The sequence below is a fragment of the Ambystoma mexicanum genome, chromosome 9, assembly GCF_040938575.1.
Source record: "Ambystoma mexicanum isolate Mex_15411 chromosome 9, UKY_AmexF1_1, whole genome shotgun sequence".
NCBI lineage: Eukaryota > Metazoa > Chordata > Amphibia > Caudata > Ambystomatidae > Ambystoma > Ambystoma mexicanum.
The window spans coordinates 1,305,304,914-1,305,321,416 of NC_090931.1; the positions used below are offsets into that span (position 1 = coordinate 1,305,304,914).

The 16,503-nt window shown below is 37.6% G+C and overlaps 1 protein-coding gene across 3 annotated transcripts in view; it reads left to right on the forward strand.

Annotated features, from left to right (window-relative positions):
* MYLK (myosin light chain kinase) overlaps positions 1–16,503 on the forward strand; it is a 1,914,870-nt gene that overhangs the window by 616,141 nt on the left and 1,282,226 nt on the right. The gene's annotated exons all lie outside the window — the stretch shown is intronic.

The window sequence follows — 16,503 nt, forward strand, 5'->3', positions numbered from 1 at the left end:
TTTCGGGACCAAGCCCCTGACGCAAATTTGGTGACAATCTTCCAGCGGTTTGGGCTGTAGGCGTGCACAAAGTTTTTCCCCCATTCAGTCTATGGGGAAAAAAATACATTTTGGGACCCCCCTATTACTTTTCTCCCCCTGGACCAAACATCACCAAACATTGCAAAACAATTCAGAGTGCCCCATATACTTTTTTTTGCAAAGTTTGGTGAGGATTCGTCCAGGGGGAGCGGAGTTATAAGCCGCCCCAAAAATGCTCTTCCTATGGAAACAGCAACTTAACCATAACTACACAGCCACTACTGTGGCTGTGTTTTGTTATATATATATATATATACATATATATATTCAGTAAAAAAAACTTTGTTAAAGGGACGTTATGGTTCCAAGTAAAACGGAAAAACCCTTGAAATTCAGCAGTTATGGTAAGCTAAGCAACCATAACTCGCGCCGCCACCGTGCACTGCTAAGACTAACCCCCAGGACATGAAAGATGACATCACAAATGTCATTGATGACATCACTGATGACATCACATGTCTGGCTCACTATTTTATCTTTTGCTGACATATCTAGGCCACATGGTTTTCTTCAGTAATAGTCAGAAACTAAGAATTTTATTTTATTTGTAGACATATCCTTCTAGTAGGTTCTTACAGTAATTCCCTTAGAGTACAGTCACATCATATGAAACATATACATATGGGAAAACACAAGCTTGAAAGACAGCAATCCTTTTTGTGCATAAAGATAATCACTAGACTTATGAGCACTTTCTGATAGTTCTGTTGTTTTTTTATGGCTGTACTTTCCCTGTATATGGTCATATTTGTATACATTGTACTCACACTACTTTCCTTAGGGTCCAATCACATCAAGTGATACATATACATAGGGTAAATAGCAGCTTTGAAACAGAGCAATCATTTATTTGCATGAAACTAATCAGTTAAGTTATGAATTGTTTCTGCTACTACTTGTGCTTTTTTGCTAACTTCACTTTCCCTGTATATACCCATATTGGTATGTGCTCTTGTGTCTGTGTTTTGTCTATAGTAATGCAATTATGTAATACATGGGTTTTATTAGCTACTTATTACATATTTCACAGTACACAGAAATCTGTTAAGAAAACAATTATCATTTTATTCAACATATTAACATTACGAATATCATACCTTCATCTTGTACGCTGCACACAATGTTATGTTTCTGTATGAGTAGCTTAGTATACGAGATAGAACCCCATAATAGGATGCTATTTATATCAATGCATCGTTCAATGCACTTATTAGGGAATATTTCTTGCAATGATTCTTGACACTTTTTTCGCAACATAATAAGAATCCCTTCTACACATATTTCATGAGAAGTACATACACATGTGATGTGATCAGTGTTTTTTCACTGAATTTCATAGGTCTTTATTAGCGCAACTTAACCATAACATCCCTTTAACAAAGTTTTTTCACTGAATTTCATAGGTTTTTAGTAGCGCAACTTAACCATAACGTCCCTTTAACAAAGTTTTTTCACTGAATTTCATAGTTTTTTAGTAGCACAACTTAACAATAATGACTTTGACTTTATATACATGTCATATGGAACTGACTAGATCTCTTCTTATGAACTTGATGTCCGTGAACTTATTAAATGTTCGCGGACATGTTCGGAGAACAGTACCACCACCTAAAACTCTGGGGAGGTATGTGTAATAGTTATATCATAACATAGGAACATTTAACAAATTTGCAAAGCAGCACACATACAAAGTATATGTAGTAATACTTAAAAAATGTTACCCATATATGTAACACACTAACCATTCATGTAAATACAATATGTTTTAAAATGGAATATACCAAAAGAAGATAAAGTGGCTTCCACCATAATTACCTCACAGACGCTCCACAACCAACAGCAAGACCAGACGTATACACTACTGATTACATATCTCACCAGACATAGTAAGTGCACTTCTTTTTACTCATATATTTATAAACTTTCTATATTAGAAAAAAAAAACATATTACTTTTTTGTTTTCTCACAGAAATGTGTAGTACTCTCGACTGGCTAGAGGAGCATTTCCCACGAGAGGAAATGTTAGAAAATAGTCCACCTAATGGTACACACTTTACTATATAAACCAATTAATAAATATTATTTTGTATACATTTAACTTATACATTTTTTTTTATTACAGACCATACAAAAATTCCAAGCATCTCACAAAAACAATCAGAGGATATCACTCTACAGCAGATTCATCAAAAAATGGACGACCTTATGCAAAATTTTATGGATTTGAAAAACTTTGTGGAAAATTATGTGAAACCCCCAACAGCACACCATTGTCCAACCTGCACTTGTCCCCCCTCACCCTATCCCACGCAGTTAACCCCAAACCCTGTCTATGGACCAAAGCGTTTCGATGAGATTTCCTTCCCTTCTTCACCTGATCCCAGTTATCTAGAAATCCCTAATTCTCCTGTTTTTGTTTCCGTTTCTGCCCCACCTTCCCAGTCATAATTGTATATATATATATGAAATAAAGTTACTTTTCTTATATTGTGTTGTAATTACTTTCAGTTCCTTGTGATAAAACCAATTTAGGTGTCCACGGACACCACGGTTGTTCGGAAATGTTTGTAAAGAAACGAAAATGTAACTGTCCTGAGGACACTACATCTGTCCGTAATGTTCTCATGCAAGTTCAAAATGTTCTAAGAACACTCGTAGTGTCCTGAAATGTTTGTAAAGAAACAAAAATTAAAGTGTTCTAAAGAACACTATATCTGTCCGTAATGTTCGCTATCAACTTAAAACTGTCCTAAGAACACAATTGGTGTCCTGAAATGTTCGTACATAAACTAAATTACACGTGTCCTGAACAACACTATATCTGTCCTTAGTGTTCGCTACCAAGTTTAAACTGTTCTAAGAACACACGCGGTGTCCTGAAATGTTCGTTTCACGTGTGATGCACTTTTAATTACTAATTACTTCAGAACCGAACAGTGTCCGTAGGACATCAATGCGCATGCGCTAACCAATTTCCGTGCACTTGGTGTCCTGCGGACAGGCGCTTCCTTCGCAGACTAGTTCGCAAACAGATCATATGACCGCGCCCACGCTCATCGTGTGTCCTGAAATGGGGAACAATTTAAAAGTACATTTTCAGTTAATCCATAATATTTTTCAATAAAATCTCACCATGCCACAAGTCCCACATAGCAATCTTGAGTTTCTATATATCTTTTGAAACTTTCCGATCCTTTTTTTGTGTTCGATCTGACCGCGCACAAGCACCCCTATAAAAGACCACGCCCAAGAGCTTATTCCCATTGTGTTTCTGGCTATTCTTCAGAACACAGTGATTTTTGCTGCCACCTGCAGACTACACCATCATCGACATGGCATCCTTGGCTGCTGAACTGCCACTTGGTGCTGCACCTGCTTCAGCACCACCACCACCACCACCCCCTCCACCACCACCACCACCTCCCCAAGGGCCTGAAGAGGGGAACAGGACTGAGGAATGCGGAGGAGGAAGAAGAGGATGATGAGAATGAGGTAGAGGAAATCCCTACTACCCGCACTAGGCGTGAGTCTTGGGTGTGGCGGTTATTTACCATTCACTGGAATGGTCCTAAGGCTCGTGCGAACCATGTTACCTGCAATGAGTGCAAAATGATACTCGGTCGCGGGAAGCACGGTAAGTACAGCTTTGGGACCACTACTATAAAGCGACACCTGAGGTCATTTCACTCTGGGGCTATTCGCAGGGTTGTACCTTGCGAAGAACGTAGCAGGTTGACTTCCTCTACTTCATCCTCTGTTTCTGATCCTGTCACCACAAGGACCACCTCTGTGGGACAGCGTCTTTCTCAAGCTGCCTCACAGGCCATACAGAATGCTGATGACCCTTACCTTTCGAGGGTCACAGTTGTATGTATGTACTGTGACACAGTACTCTGCAGGGGGGAGCGACTTTGAAGTGCTTTTGAGACTATTGTATCAGAGCACGAGAAGACCTGCTCACTACCCAAATAAAACCCACTCTACATCTTCCTCTCTCAGCTCGCCCTTTCTTATCCCTGTGGTTGGTGTCCCCCCCTTTACCCTCCCTTACCCTCCTCTCCTAGTGTGTCGTGTCTGAAAAACCAAAAAAAATACAAAATTACAAAAATCAAAAAAAAATAAGGCTCTTTTCAGAGCCGCCTTTCCCAGTTAAAAAATAGAAGTGAAAATAAATGAAGCGGGGCTCTTTGTATTTTTTAGAAGTCCGCGGACAGTTTGCGAACATTAAAAAATTTGGGTTGCTACTCCATCACAAACATTGTAATTTTCTCTGGAAAGAAGTGGTGGCTCTGAAAAGAGCCTTTGGGTGGTGTTTGTAAGTCGAAAATTGTAAATGCTTAACATCTACTTCAAAATCGTTGTTGTAATTCCAAAAAAGGTCGCAATGCGTTTTGTACATTTCTCAGAAAAATCTGATTGCCAGCATAAGTAAGATGGACTCCATCTCTGCGAAAAATGTATGTACTACAAAACATAATATTTTCCATTGTGAAAAGAAGACATGCCAAAATCTCTTAGAAAGCCACAAACAGCCTTATTAACATTGCGCCTTGCTTTTTCCATTTGTGAACCAAATGAAGAAGAATGAAGCCACATTTGTCTCTGCGCAATCCGTGAAAATATCACTTGAGAATTAGGAAACATGTCCATAACCTTCCTCAGTCCTTCTTTCATAGCAAATAGCAAAACAATTCCAGTCACATGTCCTAAACTGTTCCCTCCACAATGAATTACAATTATGTCTGGATGTTGCTCTGTCTCCAAAGTAGCACAGAGAGGTAGCAAGTCCAACCACTTCATTCCACGTACTCCATGCCAGTCAACTTCCACATGTGGGAATCCAAGATCTACAGCTACTCCACAGCTTTCTGCATGCACCTTCAACCAATGTATCCACGAATCTCCTAAAATCCAAACAATCTGTTTTCTGAAACACACAGCCATAGCTATCTTTTGTTCTCTCAGCAAAAAGAGTATCTGAGAAAATCTCTCCTGGCACAACACACCCACCAAACTTTCCTGACCAATCCCTTTCAGTGCTTATTCTCATTTGCATGACTTCTGAACCCAAAAATCCCCGGATGTAACTCCCGATGTCCGGGAACTACCGCCATGTCCGCGGACATATCGTAACATGAACAGCCCTTCTACCATTTCCACTACACTCTCTCTGCCATTCCCTCATTGGATGTACCTCAAAAATCACATGACCATGCACCAATCACATTCAAGACCTCTACATCTAACTGCATCATCATAGATCAGCACTGCAAATGTACTCTGAATCTCTCTGAGTACAAGTTTCATATCATTGGCAAGCAGCATCTACCAGAAATACTGTACAAGTCTTCAAGATTTCTACTTGCAGCTCCATGCATATCCATATGCATGAACACAAACTTCAGGTATGCATATTTTCTGTATAGTAGATGACATAGCTCTCAACCATTTTTGTTTTACAGGCGGGTGAAATCACCCGATTTTGTTTTTGGCGGGTGAGACGCCCATTGGAATGAATGGGCGTGCAGGAGGCTTGGCGGGTGAGTCTGCCCTTTACAAGGCGTGTGACACCCGCCAAAAGCGTGCGAGTTGAGAGCTATGGTAGATGAACACATTTTCAAACAGACTTTTACCTTGTAAAATCTGTAAAATGAATTTACTGTACTTTTTTCAATTTCCTAAAATCAACTATCACTTATACACCTTTATACTTTTTACTTTCTTTATACACACACACTCAAATCATGTTAAACTAACATTTTTTAAATGAAATATATAGACTACATATATTCAAACAAAATTGCATGCAAACACAATCTATGTTTAAACCTTTATAAAAATACTTATACAATTTCATATTTTTTGTTTTTATTTATTTATTTACTTAATTACTTTAAATTGGACATGACATTGAGGCGCTATTACCTAGAACAGTTTACTTACAGAAATAGTGGTATTCACTAATATATTATAAATTTCACAAGACATAGTAAAGATATTTTATTTTTGCTACAGTTAGTCATTCAATACAATTAGTTCATTAAGAACATATCATATGTACTGAACTGATGCAATGTATCTTATGTAAATAAATTAGTTTAATGGTTTTACAGAAGGCACTGAGGATTTCAATTAAAAAAAATAAATATCTAAATTAAAAACAGTGGTATATACAAACAAAGTTACTAATTTGAAGCTTTTACAGTTGCAGTGAAGACCAGTTTCCTGAAAAGAAGCAGCCGAATTTGAAGAAGAAATAAAAACTAAGAAGTTACCTGTTAATTTAAAAAAAAAAGTAAGTAAAATATCACCATAATATTTATATTATTAATCAAATATACTATAACATTAATACGAGCTATTTTGGTTTCTTAAAATAGAGATTTTGTACCATTTTGTCCAAAAATGTCCATGTCTTAAACAGCGATTTACAACCAGAATGGCCCACAAATTTCTATTTTTGGACACACAAATTAGCCAACTGAACCACTACAATTTTCATATTATAGAACAAACAATTGTATACATTAGATTTACTATTTGTACTTTTCCACACCACTAGCTTACTTTTTTTTTGTCATCTGAACCCCAGTTTAGTAACACATAAATTCAAGAATACCTATCCCTACTAGTTTTAGTTCCCAATGCACAATCACACACCATTACATACATCTTTATCATCTTACTCAAACACTCATGCACACAGCACACATACATTCCAGAACACCCCAACCCATATCTTATTTTTTTCAACAGACCCTAAAGAATACCTACCAAAAGACAACTCCGTAGAAAGCAACGCAAAATTAGAGCAAATGAAAATAAAGGTGTCCAACATAAGCATCCATCTCTAGCAGAATTTGTGAAAAAAAGTTGAAACAAAACAGCTAATACAATCATTTAGTGAAACACAAGAAGTTTCAAGTACAACAACTTCGCTTCCTCTATCAAAATGTAAAACAAACCAAAAAACAATTAACAGAAAATCAGCTATCAGTACAGATAAAACTACTTCTTCAAATTTTAATATAGTGCAAAGTAGGCATACCAAGAAAAGTATTTTAGCCAAAATATACCGTCACAAAGTCCTTCAAAATCTTATAAAAACAGGAGAGAAATCAGGTTCAAAGCTTAAAACCTATCGTAGGAAATTAATCTTAGAAGCATTGATGGACAGTGCAATTCTTCTCAAAAGAAATGTATTTATTTTACTGTTAAACAAAATGAAACCACTAACAAAACTAATAACTAAATTACAAAAAAACTTCTCAATAAGCGAAATATCAACAGAAATAACTTCTTAAGTATCAGCAGAGGTGAATGGAATCACACTACAAGCACAGAACCATATTTTAATGAAGAAGGGTACAAACAAAAGAAAACTAATACAATTGCCATACATAGCAGTGGTCGAGGTTATGAAAAAGTGAATAATACCATAATGGAACAAGAAGTACTTCTTACAAAAATATGCCCTGAAAACTTAGAATTACCCCTCCATTCAACTGAATCAGAAAGTCTAGTGTACAAATGGCCATGCACGTCAATGTGTAATATTCCCAAACAATGTTTCAAATCTTTACACCAATTCCTCAATAAATATGTAAAAAGCAAAGACAAAATGAAAATTAAATTACTGCAAAATATAGATACCTGTCCAGTGCGCAAGTACACAGGACTACAAGGACATTCATTGGCCTGCATTACAGGACCTACTTGTAAAACCATGATATCAAAAGGATATCAACACATCATTCAACTATAAGAAATCTAGTCTATAAACTGTACTATGCTAAAAGTCCTGCTTTAGCACTAGCAAAGTTAAATAGCATCCTTCTACATGGTACAGCAAAAGACCTACTTGAAGAAATTCACTATATCCAGAAAAAATATTTTGGAAGTGAAAGCCATTTACAGAATGAAATAGCTTTAAACCAATTAAGCAACAATTCTACACATGGCAACCTTTTGCTAAACACATACAAAAAAGAAATACTAAAATTTAAAAGTACATCAGTTGAAGTACCGAACCATGTATGTGTATGTTGCCGTAGATTTTTTTTTTATAAAAGTAACACAAAAACTGTGGACCTATCATACAAAATGGAAGACAATGAAGATTCTAAATGGTTTGAATTAGCTCTCTACCTTCTAGCAGAAAACAAATATGAAATAACTGAGCCCTTAATACTTTGCAGTTATTGCACTACAAAACTTGACAACAACCAAACTCCTTCACGTTCTATCACAAATAATTTGGAATTATACCCAGTACGAAAACCTCTACAACAACTTAATTTATATGAGAGCATCATAATTCAAACAGTACACCCATTTCAAGCAATAATACGCCTTCAACCAAAAACAGCAAAGTTACCTCCCTCTGAATTGGTAAAAGGCATTAGTGGAAAAGTAGTTTATTTACCAGTAAATCTAAAAGAAAATGTGCATACTCTAGGAGTGCAACGTCCAATGCAGCAATCTTTAATTATATTAGTAAATGGAGTACCTACAAAAGACAAAAAAATATGGCAACAGCTGGTAGATTTATATAAAGTTAGACAACCCTTCCAATATCTTAAAGAGAATAATGAATATTACAAAGAAATTAATATTGAAGAAAACTTGAAAGATACAACTGAAATAATTCAAGAAACACAAGAAGCTGGTCAATTTGAGCTACTAGATCCTGCTACAATATCAATTACTTTAGACCATTATACAATTCATCCTTTGCACTGTAATGACACCGTACAAGATGTACTAGAAACTTACCAAATGCGTCAAACAAAAGGATCACCAATCAGTATATGGGAAAAAAGTATAGAAGCACATGCTTTTCCTCTACTCTTTCCTACTGGCAAAGGAGGAAGGTATGATGATAGACCTATTCAAATATCAGCTTCAGAATACCGCTCATTACGGATGTATTCTGAAGATCCCAGATTTAGACAAAATGTGGAATACATATTCCACCTACTCTTTGAAAGTGAACTAGCAACTTTATGTTACGGAGTTGCACACATATTAAAATCAGGATCACACTTTCAAAATATGACAGCTACACAATTATTAGAGAAAGTGCAACAAAAGGATGAGGTTTTACAATCAAATATTACAAATCTATTAGCAAATATGCGTGGTACTAAAGAGTACTGGTTTCAACGTCATGAAGATGTACGTTGTATGATCAGAAACCTTGGCCCACCCACTTGGTTTGTTACATTAAGTTGTGCAGAATATGCATGGGAAGATTTACATGATTTCCTACGCATATCAAATAAAAACAAAACAAACATAGATATTCTAACACCTGGAGAACTTTGTTCTTTGGATCCTGTTAATGGTTCAAGATATTTTCACCATCGCTTCATTGCTATGCTACATTTTATTTGTAATAAAACTGTTCCTCCCCTTGGAGAAGTGCAACACTTCTTTTGGAGAAAAGAATACCAAGCCAGAGGAGCACCACATATCCACATGCTTTTATGGATTAAAGATGCTCCTAAATTTGGTCAAGACAGTGATGCCACTGTTTTACAGTTTATTGAAAAATATGTCACTTGTGAAATTCCATCAGAAGCCACAAATAGTGATCTTCGTGCACAAATTTTGCAATTTCAAAGACACAAATGTGGAAAATATTGTCGTCGCAAATACAAAAACAAAGGCAAATACTACACCAAATGCCGATTTGGTTTCCCTAGACCAGTTACAAATACAGGTCAAGTAAACAACCTCATGTCTTCAGTTAGACATAGCGTTAAAGGAAAGTCACCTAAAAATACATATTACATAAAAAGAAAAGAAGAAGAAAAATAGATCAATGATTATAATGCAATCATTGCCCACTTATGGAATGCAAACATAGATGTGCAGTACATTGCAGACAATTCTACTGCAGTTGCACTATATGTCACAGCATACTTAACTAAAGAAGAAAAGAAGAGAGCTCCAAGACCTCTGGAATGACCTGTCATCAGATAAAACAGTATCTCGGAAATTATACAGCTTGGGCATAAAAATGCTCACCCATAGAGAATGTGGATCTTATGAAGCAGCTGATCGTTTAACTGGTACTTCATTGTATGTTAAATCTGAAAATATAGTATGGCTAAGTCTTGGTCCAGCTAAATCTAGAAAAAGAGTTCTAAAATCATATGAAGATATGGAAACAATAGCCAAACATGATCCCAACAGCCAAGACATTTTAAAAAACAATTTATTGGACACATACTACCCAAAGAGAAGTAATACTTTGGAAAACATGTGTCTATACCAAATAGCCCAAAACTACACATACAAAAATAATATGAAACCTGATGAAACAAAAAGGTAAATATAGAGTGACAGACTGTGAAGGCAGCTTAGTTAAACTCACTAAACCAAATTTAATTAATCATATCAAATTGTCATTGAAGACTCCTCAACATAAAGAAGTATATTACATGTCCCTGCTACAACTCTTCAAACCATGGAGAAAAGAAGAACAATTACTAGATAACTATGACTCATATGAGGATGCTTTCAAAGCAAATGAAAGCACTATAACTGATGTAAACTTTACACAGTACAAAACAATGTTGCACAATGAACAGCAACATGAAGAAGAACTCCAAGCCCAACTAGATAAGGATACTCCTGACAGTAGTCAACCTTCTGTAACAGGAAGCCAAGAACCACTGGGAGAACCACTAATAACAAATGAGGCAGAATTAGCTATGATAAAAGTAGAAAACACCATGTGTCAGTATGAAGACAAGGAAGACTTAACTATACTACAATCAAAACTAAACAATGAGCAAAGTATCATTTTTCAAGAAGTAACAAAACAAATTGCACATGGAGTAAAACATGAAAATAAAGAATGTTCCTGCCATAATTATAAACCTATACTACTGTACGTCAGTGGTGAAGCTGGTTCTGGCAAAACATTCCTAATCAAAATCATTAGTAAGTTCCTTCAACAATTGGCAAACAACAAACTGTCAGCTGTTGTCACTGCCCCCACAGGTTTAGCTGCCTACAACATAGGTGGTTTTACATTACACTGATTACTACTATTACCAGTAGAACACCAGAACAAATTAGACTATTACAAACTTTCTGCAGAAGCTGCAATGGAATTATGCAGAGTATTGAAACAAATGAAAATGCTACTAATAGATGAAGTAAGCATGGTCTCCAACCTGATGTTAGCTTTGATTCACCTCAGATTACAAAAAGTACTCAAAACAGACTATGAAGAGCTCTTTGCAGGAAAACATATTATTGTTTTTGGAGATCTGCTTCAAATAACACCAGTAAAAGGTGAACCTATTTTTAAAACATTAGGGCACAAACTCTGCCGTAAAACTGTTGGCAGCATTGGAAATGTCAACCTTTGGCAACATTTCCAATACAGAGAATTAACAGAAAACATGCGCTAATCTGCAGATCTAACTTATGCCAACATTTTAAAAAGTTTGAGAGTTGGTATACTTTCTAAAGAAGCAGAAGCAACATTGAAAACCCGGCACATTAATGCACTTTATGGCGATAATGCATGTGCTACAGATGTTATGGAACAATTAGCCCACAAAAATGTCAATTGTATGGCCTTAATGCCAACTCTTGCAAGCTGTTTCAAATTCAATGAAATCATGCTAAGTAAAGAAATGCAACCAATAATGGAAATTAGCGCCACAGACAAACTAGATGTACATGGTATGACACTACCCATGTGTGACCAAGCCACAACAAGACTAAATAATTTAGAAAAATCAATCTCAAACACAGCAGGCTTAGAAAAGATGTTAAAATGATCCTTAAATTGCAGAGTAATGCTTAAACGTAACCTTGACGTGGACCAAGGACTAGTTAATGGAGCACTGGGTACAGTTGTTGGCTTTCAAACATACCCACGTGACAACAAAATTCAGTTTGTCAATATACTCTTTGACAAACTTTCAGAAGTAAAATGGATAGGACGCTCAACAGCTAGATTCCTTCTCTTTAAAGATATGTATGTACGTAGAGAACAATTTTCTCTAACTCTTGCATACGCAGTCACGATTCATAAATCACAAGGTCTTACCCTAGACAAAGCAATGATAGATATTGGTAACACAGCCTTTAAAGAAGGCATGAGCTACGTAGCACTATTACGCTTACGTACACTTGACTGTCTATTTCTAATCAACTTTGATGCAAGTAAAGTAAATGCTGATATTCCTTGTATTTTAGAATATACTAGACTTCGCTCACTATAGACTCCCCATCTAAACACATATTCTGTTCCACAAAAACTAAAACGTTGTAAAAGAAAACTAAATCAAACAGAAATGCAACAGGACGTCACTCCAAATCCTCCAAAGAGTAAAAGAAACTAATACTTCATCAAGTACCACAAACAAAAAAGAATCAATTAGAGAAAGTAAACCAGGTACTTCTTTAAAGAAGGAAGACAAACTCCAAAAAAAGCAGTTAGATACAGAACTACCTGGACCATTTAAATTCTCAAATATAGTTGGTGTAAATTGCTATGCAAATGTAGCAATGAATATTCTATTTCAATTACCACCAATTGTTGACAACATTTACTTACACAGTACAGACCCATTGTGTTTGCAAATGTTAGTACTTCACAGAAATGCAGCAAACAATCCTGACAACACATATAGTGTTTTTGGAATAAGACGACAATTGGACTACTGTGCTGGAATGGTGAAATTCACTATAAACTCACAGGAAGATCCACAAGAATTTCTAATGTACTTTCTACAAGTACTGGAAAACAAAAACATACCTATAAATGAAATCTTTCAGATTTCATACATGTGGAAACATACATGCACTCTGCAACAATGTGACACAAGAAGAAATCCCCAATCAACGCTTCATATATATATCAATACCAAATTGTGAATCCATTCCATTTCAGCAACTTGTACAAAATGCAAACCATGGTAGATTATGCTCTACCTGCAATTCAGATAATCGCTCCACGTTAGTAATACAAACACATAGTAAATACGTAATACTAATGCTTCTACGTTACAATGCAGATGGTACCAAAAACAACTGCAAGCTGACTGGATTCACACATGGTCAAATATCACTTGGTAAGAAAACCTTCGCAACAATAGGTATAATCGACCACGCAGGAGCCACAACCAATTCAGGGCACTACACTGCATATATAAAAAAGAAATGTGGATGGTTTGAATGTAATGATAGTACCATTACTCTAAAGCAGAGATTACCAGCAAATCTTACAAACGCTTATTTGATGTTCTTAAAACCAAAATTTGATAAATAAACTGTATTTAAACCTTTAAGTAAATTTGTGTTACAAAAATATAAACTGTTAGAATACTCCAAAAGCTATCTAACAGCTCAAAGATTCTACAACAACTAATCAGATAAATGAATACCAGTAAATTAGGCCAAAAAATACACAGTTAGAATACGCCAATTGGTATCTAACTGCTCCAAAATGTTATAATATCAAAACAAATGAAGAATCTGTTACTGCTCCAAAAAAAATACAACAAAGCAAAGTATAAAGCACCCAAGACTCTATGCCCTGGCAACAACCACCGCAGCATATCACATCCATAGAGTCAAACATTTCAACTATGATCTATGGGAAACTTTTAATGTCCGTGAACAATGTGAGTGTTCTTAGAACACTTTGAACTTGCCAGCGAACAATACGGACACCGTTTTCAGGACACCCCCTACGAACATTTCAGAACAACGCGATAGTTCTTAGAACACTTTCAGCTTAACAACGAACAATACGGACAGCGTACTAAGGACACCCCCTACGAACATTCCAGGACACCGGGAGTGTTCTTAGAAGCGTCTTCAGAACACCACCATCTTGTTTATTTGCGAACATTTCAGGACACCGCGAGTGTTCTTAGGACACATTCAACTTGACAAAGAACAATACGGACAGCGTCCTCAGGACACCCCCCACGAACACTCCCCGGACACCACGAGTGTTCTTAGAAGCCTCTTCAGAACACCACCATCTTGTTTATTTGCGAACATTTCAGTACACCGCGAGTGTTCTTAGGACACATTCAACTTGACAGAGAACAATACGGACAGCGTCCTCAGGACACCCCCTACGAACACTCCCCGGACACCGCGAGTGTTCTTAGAAGCGTCTTCAGAACACCCCCATTTTGTTTATTTGCGAACCTTTCAGGACACCGCAAGTGTTCTTAGAACACATTCAACTTGACAGAGAACAATACGGACAGCGTCCTCAGAACAACCCTTACAAACAATTCAGGACACCGGGAGTGTTCTCAAAAACGTCTTCAGAACACCCCCATTTTGTTTATTTGCGAACATTTCAGGACACCGCGCCTGTTCTTAGAACACATTCAACTTGACAGAGAACAATACTGACAGCGTCCTCAGGACACCACCTACGAACACTCCCCGGACACCGCGAGTGTTCTTAGAACAGTTTCACTTTGCTTGCGAACAAAACGGACACATATTGACTCCTTAGAACACCCCCTAGTCAGTTTATTTAGAACATTTCAGAACACCCGTGATGGCCGCAAACAAATCGAACACAAAAAGAACGTCTAACACATAAAAAAAACAACTTTCATCTTATCTCATACACTCCCACCCTCCCCAAACACTCCTACACACCAACACGCTCTACAAAATACACACTCTTCTTCGTCACAGTATTTCTAAAGGCTGAATGGAGATAATTGAGGGAAGAGGTCTTGCAATAACCCATTAAGGTTGGGGAAATGCTAGGTTGGTCATGAATTGGGGAAAAACGACACCATGTCTTGCATGAGGGAGCCCCACTCCCGAATTCTGAGGACCCTCCACCCAGGTGATACTCCCTTGCTTTTCTACCCACAGGGTCAGGATCCAAAAGCCAATGGGCTTTCCCTGGCAACCGGAGAAGAGGATCAGGGGTGCTCGATCCAGGGGGGCTAGGAGTGAGAATACCCTCAGGTTTCTCACACCAACCTAATGCGCTGTCTCTCGAAAAAATGGCCCTCTCCACTGCCCTTCATTCTTTAGTCACGAGATCTATGTTTCCCCTCTTGTGCTTTCCCTCTATAACCTCTCCACCTCTCTGTCTCGAATTCCTGACAACTGACAAGCCTTTCTCTTCTAGCTTTGTTCAACAGCTCTTCCTTCTTCTTTCAATACTGAGTTCAAGACCCTTCTCTCTTCTCTGGATATCGCTCACCCTGTCCTTCTTTGCTGTTCATTAAATAGCAGGGACAGCCCCAGTATAACGTCAGTTCACTTGACAGCCGTTGATCAAGCATTCCTCCCACTCAAATGTAGCGTTTGGAATCTCTTCTTCAGCTCTGTACCTATTACATCAGGGTGGTTTGATATTCTACAATAACACATAGTTTTCCATGTGATCTTATGTGTAGAAGATTCTGGCATTAACATCAGCCTGCGGGGATTGGGTTTAAAGGGGTAGTGTCTCCCACTCATGTTCTTATCCCCAGGAAGGGGGGGGGGGGGTCTTCCCCTTGAGGTTCTCCAGCATGCTACCTCTCTTGGGGGGGACTATCAGTTAGCAGCCTCACCTCCCTAGCCTCATGAAAAGGGGCTCCCCTCCAGGGAGAAGTCCCGCCATCTGAAGGATTGTCACAGTACACAGTCCTTTTATTCCACTATGTGGGTATCCAAATTAAGAAAGTTTTTTCGGGAACTAGGCACAAATAGAAGACCCTCCATTTTTTTTAAATGTGTTTACGGACCTCAGTCATAACTTCATTTGAACCCCAGTATTGTCAGCTTCATTCTCTGAAGGACAATGCAATGCACCAACCTGTCTAGTCTATATATCACCAGACACATTATTATGAGGTCTAATGTTTACTATTCTTCACCATACTTGATTTATATCTCATTTATCATTTACATGGGAGTGCCGGTCAAACAAAGATGGGTTTGCATTGGCGGCAATGGCCAGACCTTCTACTCGTTTTCATAAGTATGTTGTTGGGTGTCCTGACCCACGTTTAAGCTATCATGCCACAACATTTGGTGCTGTGGGCTTAGAAAATTCAAGATGGCGGAAAACCCACATGTGCGCCGAAATCCAGGAAAGCTGCGCAGTTTGTGCGCCCACCAAAATGGTTGCCTCACTTGCCACCCACCAGTGCGAGAATGAAAGGCCGGGTTGCCATGAGGGAAATGGGTTGCCAAAGGAAAAACAGTAGCGCCGGTTAGCTTCAAAGCGCTTTAAAACCACCATTGGACTACCCGCACAGTAGTCTGAAAGCATTGGGAATGGCAATGCTGATTGCCAAATGCAACTTAGAATTGTGGGGAATTCATTTGTTAAATCCCAAAAATGGGTGCAGTACCAGTACTCACCACTATCCAAAAGCCGGCATTTTAAAACCACACCAGATTTTACTTTT